Raw genomic sequence first — 18,573 nt, 5'->3', positions numbered from 1 at the left:
GTTAGGAAATCCTAGGGTCAAGAGGAGGGACTGAAGGGCCATAATCCATTTAATGTGGCTGTAAAATCTTAACTACAGTTTCTGTTAAGAACTTTTCATATAGGCCCAGATGAGGGCTAGCTGACAAAGAATAATACATGGCTAAGAGAAAGCTGGGTAAACAGACAACCTTGCATGTTTCAAGTCGCTGAGCAGAGTCAGCATGACTCCAGATGGTGAGCTATAACTGAGTGTCTTTATCGCAAGCTATAGACACACGAAGCACTGAGAAGGGTCCAAAATTAACTCCCTAGAGCAGATGCCAGAACAGAGTTCAGGGAGAGGCCCAACATAATTGATGTGAGTAATGACACCTTCCCCTCTCATACGTATGCCAATCCCAGTTCACAAAAAGGCAAGGGTAAAACTATAAACAATTGTTATTGTTAAATACTAAATTACTGCTTTTTTGCTTTAAATCTCCAGGAATGTACCTGTTGGTCAACCAAGAGAGCTGCTACCTCATTTCCCTGGACCCCAAAATCAGGATTTAACCTATAATTGCAATAGGAGTAGTTTAAGGAAAATTCTGTGTATTAGCAACATGTTAACCTAATCCATGGGCAGAGCCATTATGTAATCTTTTAGACCATTGGTTTATTGTGCTTATCTTGTCTTGCTGCTAGTACCTATTCAGGGGCTTGGGAAATCCCATCCCTGTCACTTCTCTCTGCCCAATGAGCACCCTATATAATCTATTTTAATCAATTGTTTTGCAGTGTCTCTGAGCCTTATAAGACAAGTGACACTCCACCAACACTGTGCATAATAAACTCCTGTGCTTGACTGTACATGGTGTCCATTTCTGATCCTTCACTCATTGATGTCCAAATTCCCCTATAATCCTCCTAAAGTATTGTGGGATAATCAAAATCTTCCAAATCTACAATTCATATAATTTTATGCACAAAATATTAAACATTTTTAAGGTTGAAATATTAAGCACTCAAAAACTAGGTAATACTGGAATTAAAGTTGTGCATGTAACCTTGATTTGCCCTTCTTCTGTGTATGAATTAAGATTACAGTCTTTAGTTACAGGATCACATACTTTTTCCCCCCCACGGAAGTCCTCCTCATTCAGTGTACATGATGGACAGTGTTTTTTGAATAAGCAGCTAGCCAATATTTCATTTTCTTCACATTGTTCAGAGTATGGCCTCCAGCCTTCTTTACTACACGCTATTCAAACCCAGATCTGAAGAAAGAATTACTAATTTTCACGTGGTCTTTTTATGATTCTCATGACTATAATATCCAAGTGCTTCACAAAGAACCCTGTGAGCTGAGGAGGTGATATTGTCTGCATTTTACAGAGAGGCAGCAGAGGTAGAGAGAGATTAGGGTTGAAATTATCTATTGACTTTGGGTGCCCAATTTGAGATGCTTAGGATCCGATTTTCAAAATACTTAGCATTACATAGCACTCGACATGTTCGAAGCACAGCTCCCATTATCTTCAGCTGCAGGTGTGATTATTAAGCACTTATGAAAATCAGACCCCAGGGTGTCCATTGGGCATGCAGAAAATAAGGCATACACAATTAGTGACTACTTCTGAAAACTCTGGTTTAAGTAACTTGCCAAGCATTCCATAGGAACTCTGTGGCTCAGGCAGGGATAGAATCCAGTTTTCTAAGGCAGAATTCCACTGCCTTAACCATGAGAGACTCAAGTATCAGAGGGGTAGCTGTGTTAGTCTGGATCTGTAAAAAGTGACAAAGAATCCTGTGGTACCTTATAGACTGAAGATTTATTGGAGCATAAGCTTTCGTGGGTGAATACCCACTTCAGACACATGGTGGAAATTTCCAGCGGCAGGTATAAATATGCAGGCAAGAATCAGTCTAGAGATAACAAGGTTAGTTCTATCAAGGAGGATTAGGCCTTCTTCTAGCAGTTGAGGTATGAACACCAGGGGAGGAAAAACTGCTTTTGTACTTGCAGGGGAGGCTCTAGCTTTTTTGCTGCCCCAAGCACGGCAGGCAGGCTGCCTTTGGAGGCTTGTCTGCAGGAGGTCTCCGGTCCTGTGGATTCGGCAGCTTGCCTGTGGGAGGTCCACTGGTCCCGCTGCTTCAGTGTATCCGCCGTCAAATTGCCACCGAAGCTGCGGGACCAGTGGACCTCCTGCAGGCAAGCCGCCGAAGGCTGCCTGACTGCCAGGGGAAGCTCTAGGCACCAGCAAAGCAAACAGCTGCTTGGGGCAGCCCATTTGCAGGGGCAGCAGCTGGCAGGGATCCAGTCGGGGAGCTGAGAACCAATAGGGCGCCCTGGGAGCTGTAGTTCCTTGGTTAGCTCCCTGCCTATAGAGCCAGCCCTGGAGCAGGGAAAGAACTACATTTCCCAGCATTCCCTTGGTTGCTATCAACAGGAAAGGGAGGGGGAGGGAGTATGTTAGCTAAAACCTCATGCTACAGCTTGCTGTGAATGGAGAGCTCACTGCTAGAGTGGGGTGGCACTGTGAATGGGGAACAAAGTATGCCCAAGGAGTAGAAAGCTTTGGCCCAGAATCCTCTGCAGAAGACATCCCCAGACTGGATTAGGATACTGATGTGACCTCACCTTGCAGCCCCCAAAGAAAGAATTGGGTGAACTAAATGGACAGTGCCTCTCTCTATCTGAAGCCTAGCAAGGGAGGTACATGGATCCCACTAGAATTTAAAATGAAAAGTAGGGGAGGTGAGGCTCTACTGGACCTGGGCAGCTTTAGATACAGTACCAGGCACATAGGAGGATTTCCACTTCTGAGCTATGGAAGCAGAAATTGACTTTTCCTTTCCAGATTTAGCTAATATTCAGAAATGGAATCTAGCACCTGCCTTCCAGATTTGGACCCCTCAAAATTCAGGAGTGCTCAAACTCAATTTGGGCAGCTGTTACCTCATTTCTCCCAAATCAAATATACTGATCCACTGTAACTTGCTGTAGTAAAAGTAGGATAAAATTGAGCAAGAAATGCTTCCCACTGGTTTTTAGGACTGGAAATGCTATTTTCAACAGCCATTGCTTTTTTCTTTTTTCAGTTTTATTTGTTTAAAAGGAAGACAGTGATATTGCATTGGCAAATTGCCCATAGAAACAAAGAGTGGAACAAAAGAATAATAAAGGCACCTCAACTTTTCCTCATTTATGGAGAACAGTCTTATAATATGCATCCAGCTATCCTCCAATCACACAAGCTGAAAATTGTTCCACTTTACTGCAGTTCTGTAATTATATGGGAACCAATCCTGTCTGTGTTCTGTGCACATCCAAAATTCCTGCTGATTGACCTGTCATCGGAGCAAATTACCAGTGACCCAGGGCTGGGGTGGAAGGAGGGTGCAGGTGGAGTGAGGGGGAGAGCCCAGGTCTGGGGCAGCAGGGTATGGGTGGGTGGGGGGCAACTGAGGGAGGAAGAGGGGAGCCCAGAGCTGGGGCAGCTCGGAGTGTGTGTAGGGGGAGATCCTAGGGCTAGGGTGGCAGGGGATGTGGGTGGGGAGGGAAAGCCTAGGGCTGGGACAGCATAGAGGTGTGGAGGGGGGAGAGCCCAGGGCTAGGGCAAGGGGTGTGTGGGTGGGGGGGCACGGGGGCACTAGTGGGGGGAGGGGGGAGACCAGAGCTGGGGCAGCACGGGGTGTGAGGAGGGGAGAGCTCAGGGCTTGGGTGGCAGGGGGTGCAGGTCGGGGGGGGAGATTTCAGGGCTGGGGCAGCAGGGGCGTGCGGGTGGGGGAGCCCAGGGCTGGGGTGAGGGGCAGCCAAAATTTTTTTTTGCTTGGGGCAGCAGAAAACCTGGAGCCAGCCCTGCTGACTGCCGCCCTCACAGGGATCAGCAGGGCACCCCCCGCGGCTTGTCACTCCAGGCACGTGCTTGGAGCGCTGGTGCCGCCATTATGTACTTGGCTAGCCATTCACAGTCTTGAGACACTCCTTTCTCTTTTTACAATCGTCTGACTCATTCACTATACACCTTCCAACTTCTGCAACAGCAGGAGTCCTCTAGATACCAGCCCCCTTCCACAAGCCTTCTTCATCCCCAGAGAGGGTATGTTTTGTGCAATGAATAAGGGTCCTGTGGAAAAAACCCAGTATGGGTTCAGGTATTGAACAATTAATTTGTAAGCATCTAGAGAATAATAGGATTATAAGGGCTAGCCAGCATGGATTAAACAAGAACAAATCATGCCAAACCAACTTACTTTCCTTTTTGAAAAACTTATTGACCTAGTGGATGGGAGAAGGGTGAGAGGAAACAGTAGACAAGACAGATCTTGATTTTATTGAGGCTTTTGACAGTCTCACATGCCATTCTCAAAAGCACAATAGGGAAATATCATCTAGATTAAATTACTATAAGGTGGGTGTAATTAGTGGTTTAAAAAAAACCTCTCTCAAAGAGTAGTCATCAATAGTTCGCTGCTAACTGTGAGGGCATATCTAGTGGAGTTATATAGGGTTCAGTCCTGGGTCTAAATTGTTCAATATTTTCATTAAAGTCTTGGATAATGGGGTGGAGAGTATGTTTATAAAATTTACAGATGACACCAGTTTTGGAGGGGTTGCAAGCACTTTGGAGAACAGGATCAGAATTCAGAACAACCCTGACAAATTGGAATATTGTTCTGAATTGAATTGAAGATGAAAATCAATGAAGACAAGTACAAAGGACAACTTAGGAAGGAAAAAAAATCAAATGCACAACTACAAAATGGAGAATAAATTCCTAGGTGTTAGTACCACTGAAAAGTATCTGGGGGCTATAGTGGATCACAGATTGAATATGATTCAAATTGTGATGCAGTTGTAAAAAAGGCTAATATCATTCTGGTGTGTATTAACTGGAGTGTTGTATGTAAGACAAGGGAGGTAACTGTCCAGCTCTTAGACCTAGTGAGGCCTCAGGTGGAGTACAGCAACTAGTTTTGGATGACACACTTAGGAAAACTGTGGACAAATTGGAAAGAGTCCAGAGAAAGCAACAAAAATGGTAAAAGGTTGAGAAAGCCTGACCTATGGAGGAAAGTGTTTTTTAAAAAACTGGGCCTGTTTTGGGAGGACCTGTTAGCAGTCTTCAGATATGTTAAGGGCTGTTATAAAAAGTACAGTATCAATTGTAATCCATGTCCATTGAAGGTAGAAGTAGTAGTAATGGGCTTAATCTGCAACCAGGGAGATTTAGGTTAGATATTAGGAAAAACTTTTAAACTACAAGTGTAGGTAAGCTCTGGAATAGATTTCCAAGGGAGATTGTGGAACCCCATCATAGGAGGTTGGACAAACCTTTGCTAAGGATTGTCTAGGTTTACTTGGTCTTGCCTCAGGTGGAATTGACATCTCGAGGTTCTTTCCAGCTCTATGTTTCTATGAAATTAAAGATGGTATCTCAATGCATATGTGGAAGGACACCAAATTAAATTTGCACATACAACCTTAAGTCTCTGCATTTCCTAAACATTTAAAAAACAAGCTAACCCCCTCCTGAAATTCCTTCGGGTGGCATGTTGAGACTCACATGGTTCATTAGGAAAGTTGGAGCCTTTAGAACCACCATGCTGACCTGTTCTATTTCAGCTAATGGAGTAACTGATAGCAGTTTATCCTCCTCTGTATGGACCAAGAGTAGAGGGAGGTAAAAGACACACTTTGCCAATGGATTTCCCAGATATTTGTTGGCAGCAGATGAATGTTGAGATTCCAGAATATTAAATTCTATTCCATGCTCTAGTGGGGAAGTGGTTTGTAATGGCACAGACACTTCTGTACATTTCTCCCAAGCTTGACCCTTTCTGCCATGTCTCCCTCCCATCTGTCCCAGTCCCATCTCTTCACTCCTTGTCCCACTACCATTCCTTGTCTATCTAGTCCCAGTCTTCATTCCTAAACTTTCTCATCTCAATCTACTTGTCCAGTCACTCCTAGTTTAGTCCTAGTCTAGGCTGCTCATCTAATTTTTCTCTTTTTCCCACACGGGCTCCCAGTCCCCCCTATTCTCCTTTTCCACTACTGACTTTTATTCTCAGACTCCTTGACCAACAAGTGCTAGTTTCTCATATTCTCCCAGGGAATTTTCTGTCTTGACCTCCCAATTCAGTCCCTTTATCAGACTCCTTGTCTCAATAGTAGGGCCATCACACATCCTGTTTTGGCCGGGATAGTCCCTTTTTTAAGCCCTGTCCCAAACATCCTGACTTTCTTGGCAAAAGTGGGCATTTGTCCTGTTTGTTCTTGTTAACTTGATCAGTTGGCAAGAGCAATGGGACAAATGCCCACTTTTATGAAAAAGTGGGATGCAGAGGAACGTGGGGGTGTGAGTGGTGTTGCCAGCCCTATGCGAGGAGGGGAGGCAGGGATCGGGTGAGTAGCTGGTGTAACCCCTGTAGCCTTGGGCTGGAGGAAGCATGCCCAATTGTTCTATAGGGTTGATGAATGCACAGTCTGGTCATCTCTAGGAGCTATAAGAGGCCTGAGCATGCTCAGCAAAGATGGACTCTTCACATACATTAGTTGTTAAACTCATGTCTGAGTTTGCATAAACTGCAATTTTTCAAAAGATTGTAATTTGGTCAATTTTTAAACAGGGATGGTAAGAGACATTTAAGTGACTCTGAGGCCACCCCACCCTTCCGCCAAGTTTCCAATTCTTGCTCCAAAACATGAGGGGTGCACCTTTTCAAAGAAGGGATCACTAGATTTTTAACACCGGCAAAACAATTTATTTCCCCTAGTCTTGTTCTTGGAAGCTGCTAAACCACTTTGGCTGAAATTTTCCCAGAGGATCAGCCTGAGGCAGACACCCAAAATTTCAACCCAAATAGTTAAAGTTTGGCAAAGGTATAAGGAACTGAAAATAGATTCTTACAGTGGCAACCTTAATTATAGATGCTAGCAGGCTGGCCTTCAGGTTTTTTTTTTTTTTTTTTTTTACAAAAAATAATTCAAGACAACTGAGTCAAAGAACAACTGGTAGTATTTATTACTGTGGCTCAGTATGAAGCCACAAAAAATACCATTTCTGCACATGCAAAAGAAAATTTGCACTTACTTATTATTTCTGAACTCTTACCACACCACCCTGCACATGTTTCCAGGCCCTACCGAGATTCATGCATGATTCTCAAAACAAAATGAACTTATTGATCCCTACTGGACACCAGCAAACTAGATCCTCCTCTTCCTATATTAGGCTGCTGATAATATTAATCACTGTCAGTCTGCCTGCCTTAAACTGTGGGGGTGTGTACCCCAATGCTTAGTTTGCATAATCTAACTCACACTAGTTTACCACTCATTAACAGTTCCTGCAGCTCCGCTGCCACCCATTAAGAGTTGCATAATATACTTTGATCTTTCTGCTTTGAAAGGGGAATATGCAGCGGCACAGGAACCAGCAAACAGAGCTGTAAACAGGGGAGTTTCAGTGGGAGTTCTGTTGGAGGAGAAGGTTTTTGTATTTTGTGTATTGTATTTTGTAGTTATATGTGTGGAGGCTGATGGCAGCAGTGTGCTGGGAGAGAAGCTGAGCCCTGATTAGGGGGGAGGGGCTTCTCTGCTTAGGGGTCCTATAAAAGGTAGCCAGCCAGTGAGACAGCAGCATAGGAGCCAGCAAACAGAGCTGTAAACAGGGGAGTTTCAGTGGGAGTTTACAGGGGGAGTTTGCGGGGGAGACTAAGAGACCTAGCCAGAGGAATAGACAGGCTGGTGAAGGGAGGGAGTGGTGTTCTGCCGGTGTTCTGGTGCCTGTTGGGGGTTTGTTTTGCTATAGGTGGTAGTGGTTTGCTTTGGCTTGTGTTTCCTGGACTAACAGGTTTTAGGCGGGAAGGCTATGACTGATACAGAGGCAGCAGTAAAAGACACAATGAGGATGACTGGATGTGGAAGCTGCGGCATGTACATGCTCCTGGATGGGGTACCTGAAAAGAGTTTTGTCTGCATGAAGTGCCGCCTGATAGAGCTGATGGAAGAAAATATCCAAGGATTGGAGATGCAAGTGGAAACTCTGGTCGAGTTTAGAAGGGGGTTCGAGGCGATGATAGAGGAAAGACATGATGAGGCCAAAGGGAAAAGCTCAGACTTGCAGATGGAAGCAGGACCAAAGAATTCTGAGGGGAGACTGCTGGGTGAGGAAAGTGGACAGTCGAAGCATGTGACTAAGAGAACCAGGCAGAGGAAAAGATGGCCCAGTGAAGGAGAAATAGAGCTCAAGAACAGGTTTGCAGAGTTGGAAAATGAAGAAAGGACACAGCAGATGGTTACTGAAGGTGAGAGGGCAAGGAAGGAGAAGAGCAGCTAGTCCTATAGGAAGATGCGAAAAGTCAATGGAGACAACACCAAATATGAGCCCCAGGAGGCTACAGGATGGGTTGCACTGGATTGCAAGGGACAATAGAAATCGAGGAGACTTGCAGCCAGAGGGAACAAGGGATAGACTGGAGAATCGCACTGTCACCAGGAAAAGGCAAGTCTACGTGATTGGGGACTCCTTACTGAGAAGGATAGACAGGCCTGTAACTAGAGATGATCCGAAGAACAGAAGGGGGTGCTGTCTGCCGGGTGCTAAGATACAGAATGTGGACCTGAGGCTGAAAAAGATCCTAAGGGGAGCGGGAAAGAATCCGTTTATTGTCCTTCATGTGGGAATGAATGATACAGCTAGATTCTCGCTGGAACGTACCAAGCGAGACTATGCCAGACTGGGGAAGACGCTTAAGGAAATCAAGGCTCAGATGATCTTCAGAAGGATTCTGCCTGTTCCTAGAGAAGGGCAACAAAGGTGTGACAAGATTATGGTGATGAACAGATGGCTGAGACAGTGGTGCTATAAGGAGAGCTTTGGGATGCATGGCCACTGGGAAGCATTCATGGACAGAGGACTGTTCTCTCGGGATGGACTTCTCCTGAGTAAGGAGGGAAATAGATTTCTAGGATGGAGACTGGCACAACTGATTAAGAGAGCTTTAAATTAGGAATTTGAGGGAGATGGTTGGGAGATGTCCAGGTAATCTCCACGCCAGAATTTAACATTGAGAGGGAAGGAAACAAAGTAAGAAAGGATACAGCCGTGAATAGGAGAATGGACATAAGGAGGAAGGGTAGTGTAGATACCAGTCTAATAGGTGATCCTGGTGGTAGAATGTCTGTTCCTGATCAGGCAAAGAAAGTCAGTGAAGCCAAACAACAAGAATTAAGATGTTTGTACACTAATGCAAGGAGCCTAGGTAACAAAATGGAGGAACTAGAGCTACTGGTACAGGAAATGAAACCAGATATTATAGGGATAACAGAAACATGATGGAATAGTAGTGGTGACTGGAGTACAAGTATTGAAGGCTATTTGCTGTTTAGGAAAGTTAGAAATAAAGGCAAAGGTGGTGGAGTGGATAAGACAGAGTCTGTCTAGGCAAAAATCACACTGGGAAAGAAAGCTACTAGAGCCTCCCCTGAGATAGTGCTTGGGGTGTGCTATAGATCGCTGGGATCTGATTTGGATATGGATAGAGAGCTCTTTAATGTGTTTAATGAAGTAAACACTAATGGAAATTGTGTGATCACGGGCGACTTTAACTTCCCAGATACAGACTGGAGGACAAGTGCTAGTGTAATAATAGGGCTCAGATTTTTCTGGATGCGATAGCTGATGGATTCCTTCACAAGTAGCTGAAGAACCAACAAGAGGGGATGCCATTTTAGATTTGGTTTTGATGAGTAGTGAGGACCTCATAGAAGAAATGGTTGTAGGGGACAACCTTGGTTCGAGTGATCATGAGCTAGTTCAGTTCAAACTAGATGGAAGGATAAATAAAAATAGATCTGGGACTAGGGTTTTTTATTTCAAAGGGGCTAACTTTAAAGAATTAAGGAAATTAGTTAGGGAAGTGGATTGGACTGAAGAACTTGTGGATCTAAAGGTGGAGGAGGCCTGGAATTACTTCAAGTCAAAGTTGCAGAAACTATCAGAAGCCTGCATAAAAAGAAAGGGGAAAAAAAATCATACGCAGATATTGTAGACCAAGATGGATGAGCAAGCATCTCAGAGAGGTGATTAAGACAAAGCAGAAAGCCTACAAGGAGTGGAAGAAGGGAGTGATCAGCAAGTAAAGCTACCTTATTGAGGTCAGAAGATGTAGGGATAAAGTGAGAAAGGCCAAAAGCCATTGTGACAAAGTTCCTCCTCTATCTTGGTGGGTCCTGCGCTTATTGGCAGATTTGCTCACCTCAGTGATCTTTCCCCACAGTCTGGGTCAACTGCTCCTCTGTCTGATCAGGAGCTGGGAGGTTTAGGGGGAACCCAGGCCTGCCCTCTACTCTGGGTTCGAGCCCAGGGCCCTGTGGATTGCAGTTGTCTATAGTGCCTCCTGTAACAGCTGCATGACAGCTACAACTCCCTGGGCTACTTCCCCATGGCCTCCTCCAAATACCTTCTTTATCCTTACCACAGGACCTTCCTCCTGGTGTCTGATAATGCTTCTACTCCTTAGTCCTCCAGCAGCACACCCTCTCACTCTCAGCCCTTGCGCCTCTTGCTCCCAGCTCCTCACGCGCACTTCCTCTCCTCTGGCTCCCCACCTCCCTGACTGGAGTGAGCTCCTTTTTAAACCCAGGTGCCCTGATTAGCCTGCCTTGATTGGCTGCGGGTGTTCTAATCAGCCTGTCTGCCTTAATTGGTTCTAGCAGGTTCCTGATTACTCTAGTGCAGCCCCTGCTCTGGTCACTCAGGGAACAGAAAACTACTCATCCAGTGACCAGTATATTTGCCCTCTACCAGACTCCTGTACCCCACTGGTTTGGATCTGTCACACCATGTAGAGTTGGACCTTGCAGAGAGAATTAAAACCAATAGTAAAAGGTTCTATAGCCATATAAATAAGAAGAAAACAAAGAAAGAAGAAGTGGGATCACTAAACACTGAGGATGGAATGGAGGTTATAGGATAATCTAGGCATGGCCTAATATCTAAACAAATACTTTGCCTCAGTCTTTAATAAGGCTAATGAGGAGCTTAGCAATAATGGTAGGTTGACAAATGGGAATGAAGATAGGGAGATAGATACTACCACATCCGAGGTAGATGCCAAACTCAAACAGCTTAATGGGATGAAATCGGAGGGCTCAGATAATCTTCATCCAAGAATATTAAAGGAACTGGCTCATGAAATTGCAAGCCCATTAGCAAGAATTTTTAATGAATCAGTAAACTCAGGGGTTGTACCGTGCAACTGGAGAATTGCTAACATAGTCCCTATTTTTAAGAAAGGGAAAAAAGGTGATCCGGGCAACTACAGGCCTGTTAGTTTGACATCTGTAGTATGCAAGGTCTTGGAAAAAATTTTGAAGGAGGAAGTAGTTAAGGACATTGAGGTCAATGGTAACTGGGAAAAAATACAACATGGTTTTACAAAAGGTAGATCGTGCCAAACCAACCTGATCTCCTTCTTGGAGAAGAAAACAGATTTTTTAGACAAAGGAAACGCAGTGGATCTAATTTACCTCAATTTCAGTAAGGCATTTGATATAGTTCCCCATGGGGAACTATTAGTTAAATTGGAAAAGATGGGATCAATATGAAAATTGAAAGGTGGAAAAGGAACTGGTTAAAGGGGAGACTACAACGGGGCATACTGAAAGGTGAACTGTCAGGCTGGAAGGAGGTTACTAGTGGAGTTTCTCAGGGATTGGTTTGGGGAATCAAACTTATTTAATCTTTTTATTACTGACCTTGGCACAAAAAGTGGGAATGTGCTATTAAAGTTTGTGGATGACACAAAGCTGAGAGGTATTGCTAACACAGAGAAGGACCGAGATATCATACAGGAAGACCTGGATGATCTTGTAAACTGAAATAATAGTAATAGGATGAAATTTAATAGTGAAAAGTGCAAGGTCATGTATTTAGGGATTAATAACAAGAATTTTTGTTATAAATTGGGGACACATCAGTTGGAAGTAACAGAGGAGGAGAAGGACCTCGGAATATTGGTTGATCACAGAATGACTATGAGGCGCTAATGTGATATGGCCATTAAAAAAGCTAATGCAGTTCTAGGATGCATCAGGCGAGGTATTTCCAATAAAAATAAGGAGGTGTTAGTACTGTTATACAAGGCACTGGTGAGACCTTATCTGGAATACTGTGTGCAGTTCTGGTCTCCCATGTTTAAGAAGGATGAATTCAAACTGGAACAGGTTCAGAGAAGGGCTACTAGGATGATCCGAGGAATGGAAAACCTGTCTTATGAAAGGAGACTGAAAGGGCTTAGCTTGTTTAGCCTAACCAAAAGAAGGCTGAGGGGAGATATGATTGCTCTTTATAAATATATCAGAGGGATAAATATCAGGGAGGGAGAGGAATTAGTTACGCTTAATACCAATGTGGACACAAGAACAAATGGACACAAGAACAAATGGATATAGACTGGTCACTAGGAAGTTTAGACTTGAAATTAGAAGAAGGTTTCTAACCATTAGAGGAGTGAAGTTCTGGAACAGCCTTCCAAGGGGAGTAGTGGGGGCAAAAGACATATCTGGCTTCAAGACTAAGCTTGATAAGCTTTTGGAGAGGATGGTATAATGGGATAGCCTAATTTTGGCAATTAATTCATCTTTAATTATTAGCAGGTAAATATGCCCAATGGTCTGTGATGGGATGTTAGATGGGGTGGGATCCGAGTTACTACAGATAATTCTTTCCTGGGTGCTGGCTGGTGAATCTTGCCCACATGCTCAGGGTTTAACTGATCACCATATTTGGGATGGGGAAGGAATTTTCCTCCAGGGAAAATTGGCAGAGGCCAATCCTAGAGGTTTTTCACCTCTCTCTGCAGCATGGGGCACGGGTCACTTGCTCGAGGATTTTCTGCACCTTAAGGTCTTTAAACCACAATTTGAGGACTTCAGTAACTCAGACATAGGTTAGCGGTTTGTTCCAGGAGTGGGTGGGTGAGATTCTGTGGCCTACGTTGTGCAGGAGGTCAGACTAGATGATCATAATGGTCCCTTCTGACCTTAAGCTTATTAATCTCTGTCAGTGTGCACTAGGGAACTTTTAGTGTATGGCAGAATGGTCCAGAGCCAGAGCCAGAGCGTGTGTGTGTGTGTGTGAGTGAGAGAGAGAAAGCAGATTTACATCCTGGCTTGCCAAGAACTCAGTCTATGTATAGACAAGACCTGTGCATGCATAATAATAATAGAAAAATTAATAGAACCCTCACATAATAAATCCCTGCCAATAATATCACTATTCTCCCTTTATTCTGTCTATATAGCTTGCACTAGTTAAAGGAACAAAACCATGAAGTGTTCAAAGACCCAGCTCCCTTAAAAAAATGTGTTCAAATTAATTTTATGAATTGGGAAAAGAATGATTGAACTTCAAAATCATAAGGTTACTGCTTATATTAAGTAACTATTAGCAAGAAAACTACACAAGACTCTCAGCTAACAGACAAGAGACTCAGATCAGATCTTCAGCTGGTTCAAGCCCGCAAAACTCCATTGTTGTCAGAGGAGCTACGACAATTTACATTAGCTGAGTTGTAGCATTATATTAGAATTGGAGAGAAGGAAACACACATGTGCTAACAAAATCTGATTGTCTTTTTCATTTTTCTGAATAGGTATAATTAAGTTATATAGAAATGTACCTCATTGTTTTCCATGAGAATTCACCACACTAAAATTGTTCAGTTCCTTTCATTATGAGTCTGAAAACAAAGCTATTATGGTTTCTGTCTTCTGTAATACAAAAAAAAAAGAAACAAAAAAAAAAAAACACAAAAAAAAACCCCACCTCATACTTCTATAATTGCAACTGTTTTAACAATGTATTTTAATTCTGTCTCAGATTGCTCATAGAAAGCCAAAAATCAGAATCCGTGTGATGGTACTGCTGCTCGTAGCTCAAGTTTATTAGCATAATATTTTGAAAACTGTAAAGCTGTGAGCAATTCCGGAACATAATCATTTCTATTTCTATTGCAGTAGTATCCAGAGACCCCAATCGTTTACCCGGACCTCATTGTGCTAGGCTCTGTACAGACACAGAACAAAAAGTCAGTCCATACCACAAGGAACTTACAATCTAAATACTGATGTACTTTAAATTCAAATATAAAAAGTCGCTTATTGATTCTTCTGCTTCCCGCTGTTCATAGTTTGAGTCTTACTTTTTGAACTGTTCTCTCCATCCCAAGTGATTACTTCACCACTTTAAAGTCTCTTCTCCTCTACAGAATTCTACAGGTTTGATATTCAGTCTAACTCCTTTCCATTAACCATTTTTCTTCCATGTTATCTTAGGTCTCACCTTAATATTAGCTACTACTTTTACACTAATGCCTAATTGTGCACGTATTTCAACACCTTTAATTATCCTCCTCTACCTATCCTCTCCCTCCATCTTAACCAATTCAACTCACTGTTTCCTCTTGCTTTCCTTCACCCAAATCTCTTGAACACAGTAGAACTTATCTTGGAGGACAGGCACATCTGCAAACAAGACACACCCCTCTTTCACCTCATATCACACCTAATTGTCTCCATTGGCAATCATTTTGGGACCATCTTAGAGCCCAACATCTTTCACTTCACATCTCCTAGGTCTGCAAGTATGTTCAGGCACTCTGTTGCCTCAACTCCACTACAGTATTTATATCTCTGTGCAACTTAATTATTTTAATTCCTTTTTGTATGGTCTTCCCCATTGTCCAGCTTCATCACAGTCAGCAAGAAATGAGACAGCTCCACACTGGCTCCCCCTTTTGCTTCAAGACCTTTTGGGACAGATTCATTCCTGCCATTTTCATCTCACTAGTTCCCACTTTGGTTACACTGTTGTAGGATAATTTTTATTCTCCACCAAGGAATCCATAGGAACTCATTGGTGAAGATTGCCTAGGGGGTGTTTTAATCAGTGTATACTCGGCAAATCTGACTATATCTCTCCCAAGCCCATGCTGCCCACTTCTGGGGCTGAGTTGGCTGGTTGTAGACCCTGCCCACTTTGCTTATCTTTACTAACCATACCATCACATTATATCCAGCCTCCTGTGAGCAGAGTATTAATTAAAATAAGCATCTTCAAATTCAGAAGCAAATGTGTGTCTTACAGAAAGTTAAATTCTATGCTAATGAATTCTGTTTCCTCTCTCCCAATTCATTTTAAATTAGTTTTTAATTCACTAGTTACAATTATAAAGGATAATATTTATCTTGTGGGGGAGGGAAAAATTCATCAGAAATACCCATGATGGTTGCACTGCACTGGTTAGTGACTTCACAGAATGAAATGAGATAGGCGCCTGGCTATTATTTTGAAAAGAATTAATATTTTCATAGCAAAATTAACCCCAAAGATATTTCTGTGGAAAGAATATTGCAATACACATTAAAATATTTAGATTTATCTTATTGCAGCTAAACCAGCTCACATTGAAGTTTGCCGGTATCATGACTGGGATATGGGCAGTTTGACCTAGTAGTTAGAGCAGGAGTCAAGGCTTGTAAGGTACCAGGAGGTCAGAGTCCAAAGAAAGCCACAGGGCAAACCTGAGAGTCAGGTGTCAGGTTACCAGAAGATCAAGAGCAGGTATTACAGGGGAAGCACACCTAAACAAGGCAATCCCAGGTGCATGGACAACGTCCTATGCCTGTGCTGGGTTTATATAGAAGCTGTGAACCAATCAGAACCCCCAGTGTTCTGCCAACTGGATTCCAAAACTGGAGTCACCTGTATGGGTTCAGCTTCTGTTCTGGCAACTACTAGCCACATCACTGGGTGGCAGATTGTCACTTATTGATTCTAAAAGCCCTGTGGATCAGGGTTCAAGACCCTGATGGTGGGCTACAGGCTTTCAGTGGCAGCCTATAACTACAAGTCTTCTAGCTGCTACTACAGGGGTCTCTGGCTAGTGAGCCCTTATTCAGCAAATCATTAAAACATGCTTATACATGTGAGTAATACTGTCTTTATTCAGCAAAACACTTACAGATATGCTTAAATCCTACTGAGTTCAATAGGGCATGTGATGGAGTATTTTGCTTAATTAGTGACAGGGCCAGCGGCTGAGACCCCTCTTTTCCATGCTAGCCAATCAGCACCTTCTCTGTCCTCCAGTGGAGCCAGGACCGGTGCTAGGGGATTGAGCGCCCTAGGCAGACGGCAATTTCGCCACCCTGCACGCTGGTCCCGCGGCTCCAGTAGAGCTGCCGCAGTGATGTCTGCGGGCGGTCCGGTGCTCCGCGGCTCCGGTGGAGCTGCCGCAGTGGTGCCTGTGGGAGGTCCACCGGAGCCGCGCGAGCAGCCGACCATCAGCAGGCATGACTGCGGCAGCTCCACCGGAGCCGCGGAGCACCGGACCCTCCGCAGGCACCACTGCGGCAGCTCCACCGGAGCCGCCTGCCGCTCCCTCTGGCAAAATGAGGCCCACCATTTATTCTGGCGCCCTAGGCTATTGCCTAGGCTGCCTAAATGGTAGCGCCAGCCCTGAGTGGAGCCCCCCAGAGGGTAAGCACAAAGGAGCCAAAGGCAAGGATCACCAAACAACATACAGGAGAAAGATAGAGGTATCCATTGGCCCAGAAGAGGTATCCATTGGCCCAGAAGCAATGAAGACCATAGAACTTCAACCATTCTGCATATAACATAGCAGGCAGGAGGGAATTAAGGGTTGGGGTTGAGGACCTGGGAGAAATAGAAGAAGGAGAACAGAAAGAGCACTGGGCATGGAACTCAGGGAGAAGGTCTGTGGGTCTGGAGGGAAGAATTGAAATGCACATGTCTTGTCTACACTGATGGTGGCATGTAGGGTACAGGCACTACATTTATCTTGGTGAAAAACAAGCTGCATCCACACTGCCATGTGTAGATACACATGGCAGTGAAAGGCTCTTGCAAGGGGAAGGCAGCAGGACACTACACTGTTAAAAATAGCAGTGTAGACGTGGGAGGAGCTGTACAGTCATGTAGAGGACCAAGTAGAGTATATACCATATGGCTCTGGCATGTCTTTATTCTGCTTGCCTAAGTAGTGCCTCACTGTCTATACTGCAGTTTATACCCATACCAGGTGTAGTATATGTACTCCACAAGCCACCATATGGAGTATGCTGTGTAGACACACCCTAATGCTTCTTCAATTTCCCAGTGTAGAGAAGGTATGGGAGAAGAAATTTAATGCACTGAAAGCAAGGGTGAAAGCTGATGGTAGGAAGTGAGGAATGATGCAAGTATGTTTGGGGGATGTATTCACTTTGGAGTTTTAAGATGTGCACATTATGTTGTTAGCAAATATTAAACACTCAATGTTTTGTATATAAAGTTTTCAGAATCCTCTTTCTATCAACTAAAGTGCTAATGGTCTGTACCATAAACCTAAAAGGGCTCTGTACTTAGGTTGAAACTTCATGGGTGACCAAATGATGGAATGTATGTAATCAAAGATGGAATATATATAATCTTACTCTCGTCCCATTGACCTATGGAGAATGTGGCCAGATGTTTAGGCAGGGGCCATTTGTGATTGAGGGGAGTACTTTTTATTGCAAATATGAACCACTGAGATACGTTTTTAACCCATCAAAAATTCCTTTTGTCACACAGGTTCTGTGACAATGACTTGGTTACGAAATTTCAGTTTATGAGACTGAAACTAAAGGGATCATAAAGGAAATTTCACAACTGATTATGTTGTGGGGAAAGGAATTTCTTTGTATGTAATCACATACAATGCATAAGGAATTGTGATTTTGAGAGTTACAGTAAATTGTGCAACAGAAACACTTCTCCAGAGTCAGTTTGGTAACCTATAGCCTTCCTTTCTGAATAGCGCTGTATTAATCCTTGACTAATAATCTTTGATTAATAAGTTCCAATTGAGCTTGGTTATCTGACATCTTATTAAGAAACAGAATTGTACCCTAACAATGTGTATATATGTAAACACCACATATTTTTGTCCTCAGGCTTTTGATTGAGATGTAGGAAGAACTGCTGCAGTCATGTTGTGAGGCAGCAAGAAGAAAACAGGTTGAAATGATTGTATGAAATGGATCAATTTTAATAACACTATTTTGCCCTTTAAAGCAGGTTCAGTTTAGACATGAGCTAAATTGTCCAAAGGGCTGTGACAGAGTCAGACCAGACAGCAATAAGAGAGTGGTGGAAGGCAGGACTATGAGCCCTAGAATCAGGGGTGAAAGTAAAATTGAGCTCTTACTGGTACGGAGCCAGCTCCGACCCCCGCAGGAAGGGGCGGGACCCTGGGCAGAAGGGCAGGGTCATCATCCCCCACCCAGCCCATCTGTGCTGCCTGGCCCATGCCACTCGGGGCTCCAGCAGGGATTTAAAGGGCCAGGGGCTCTGGCCACCGTTGCTGGCAGTGGTTTAAGCAGGGTTCTTTACCGCGGCAGCACTTTAACATCACTGCACCTTTTGCTTCCCCCATTAGCAGCCCTGCCGGATCGTTGCTGCTCCTTTAGGGACCCAGAAGGGCCACCGACAGGGGTGCAAAAGAGGAAGTGATGTTAAAGCACTGCCGGGATAGTGCTTTAAGCAATTTCCTT

The 18,573-nt window shown here is 43.8% G+C and overlaps 1 long non-coding RNA gene across 1 annotated transcript; it reads left to right on the top strand.

Annotated features, from left to right (window-relative positions):
* The first annotated feature begins 5,193 nt into the window (after positions 1-5,193).
* On the top strand, positions 5,194-18,041 carry LOC115646517. The gene is made up of 3 exons (XR_003999048.1): positions 5,194-5,267; positions 7,454-7,465; positions 18,031-18,041. It is a non-coding gene; the product is annotated as an uncharacterized LOC115646517 (long non-coding RNA).
* The last annotated feature ends 532 nt before the right edge of the window (positions 18,042-18,573 follow it).

Source organism: Gopherus evgoodei, chromosome 1 (assembly GCF_007399415.2).
Source record: "Gopherus evgoodei ecotype Sinaloan lineage chromosome 1, rGopEvg1_v1.p, whole genome shotgun sequence".
Classification (NCBI taxonomy): Eukaryota; Metazoa; Chordata; order Testudines; family Testudinidae; genus Gopherus; species Gopherus evgoodei.
This window is presented reverse-complemented; position numbering and strand designations above follow the sequence as displayed.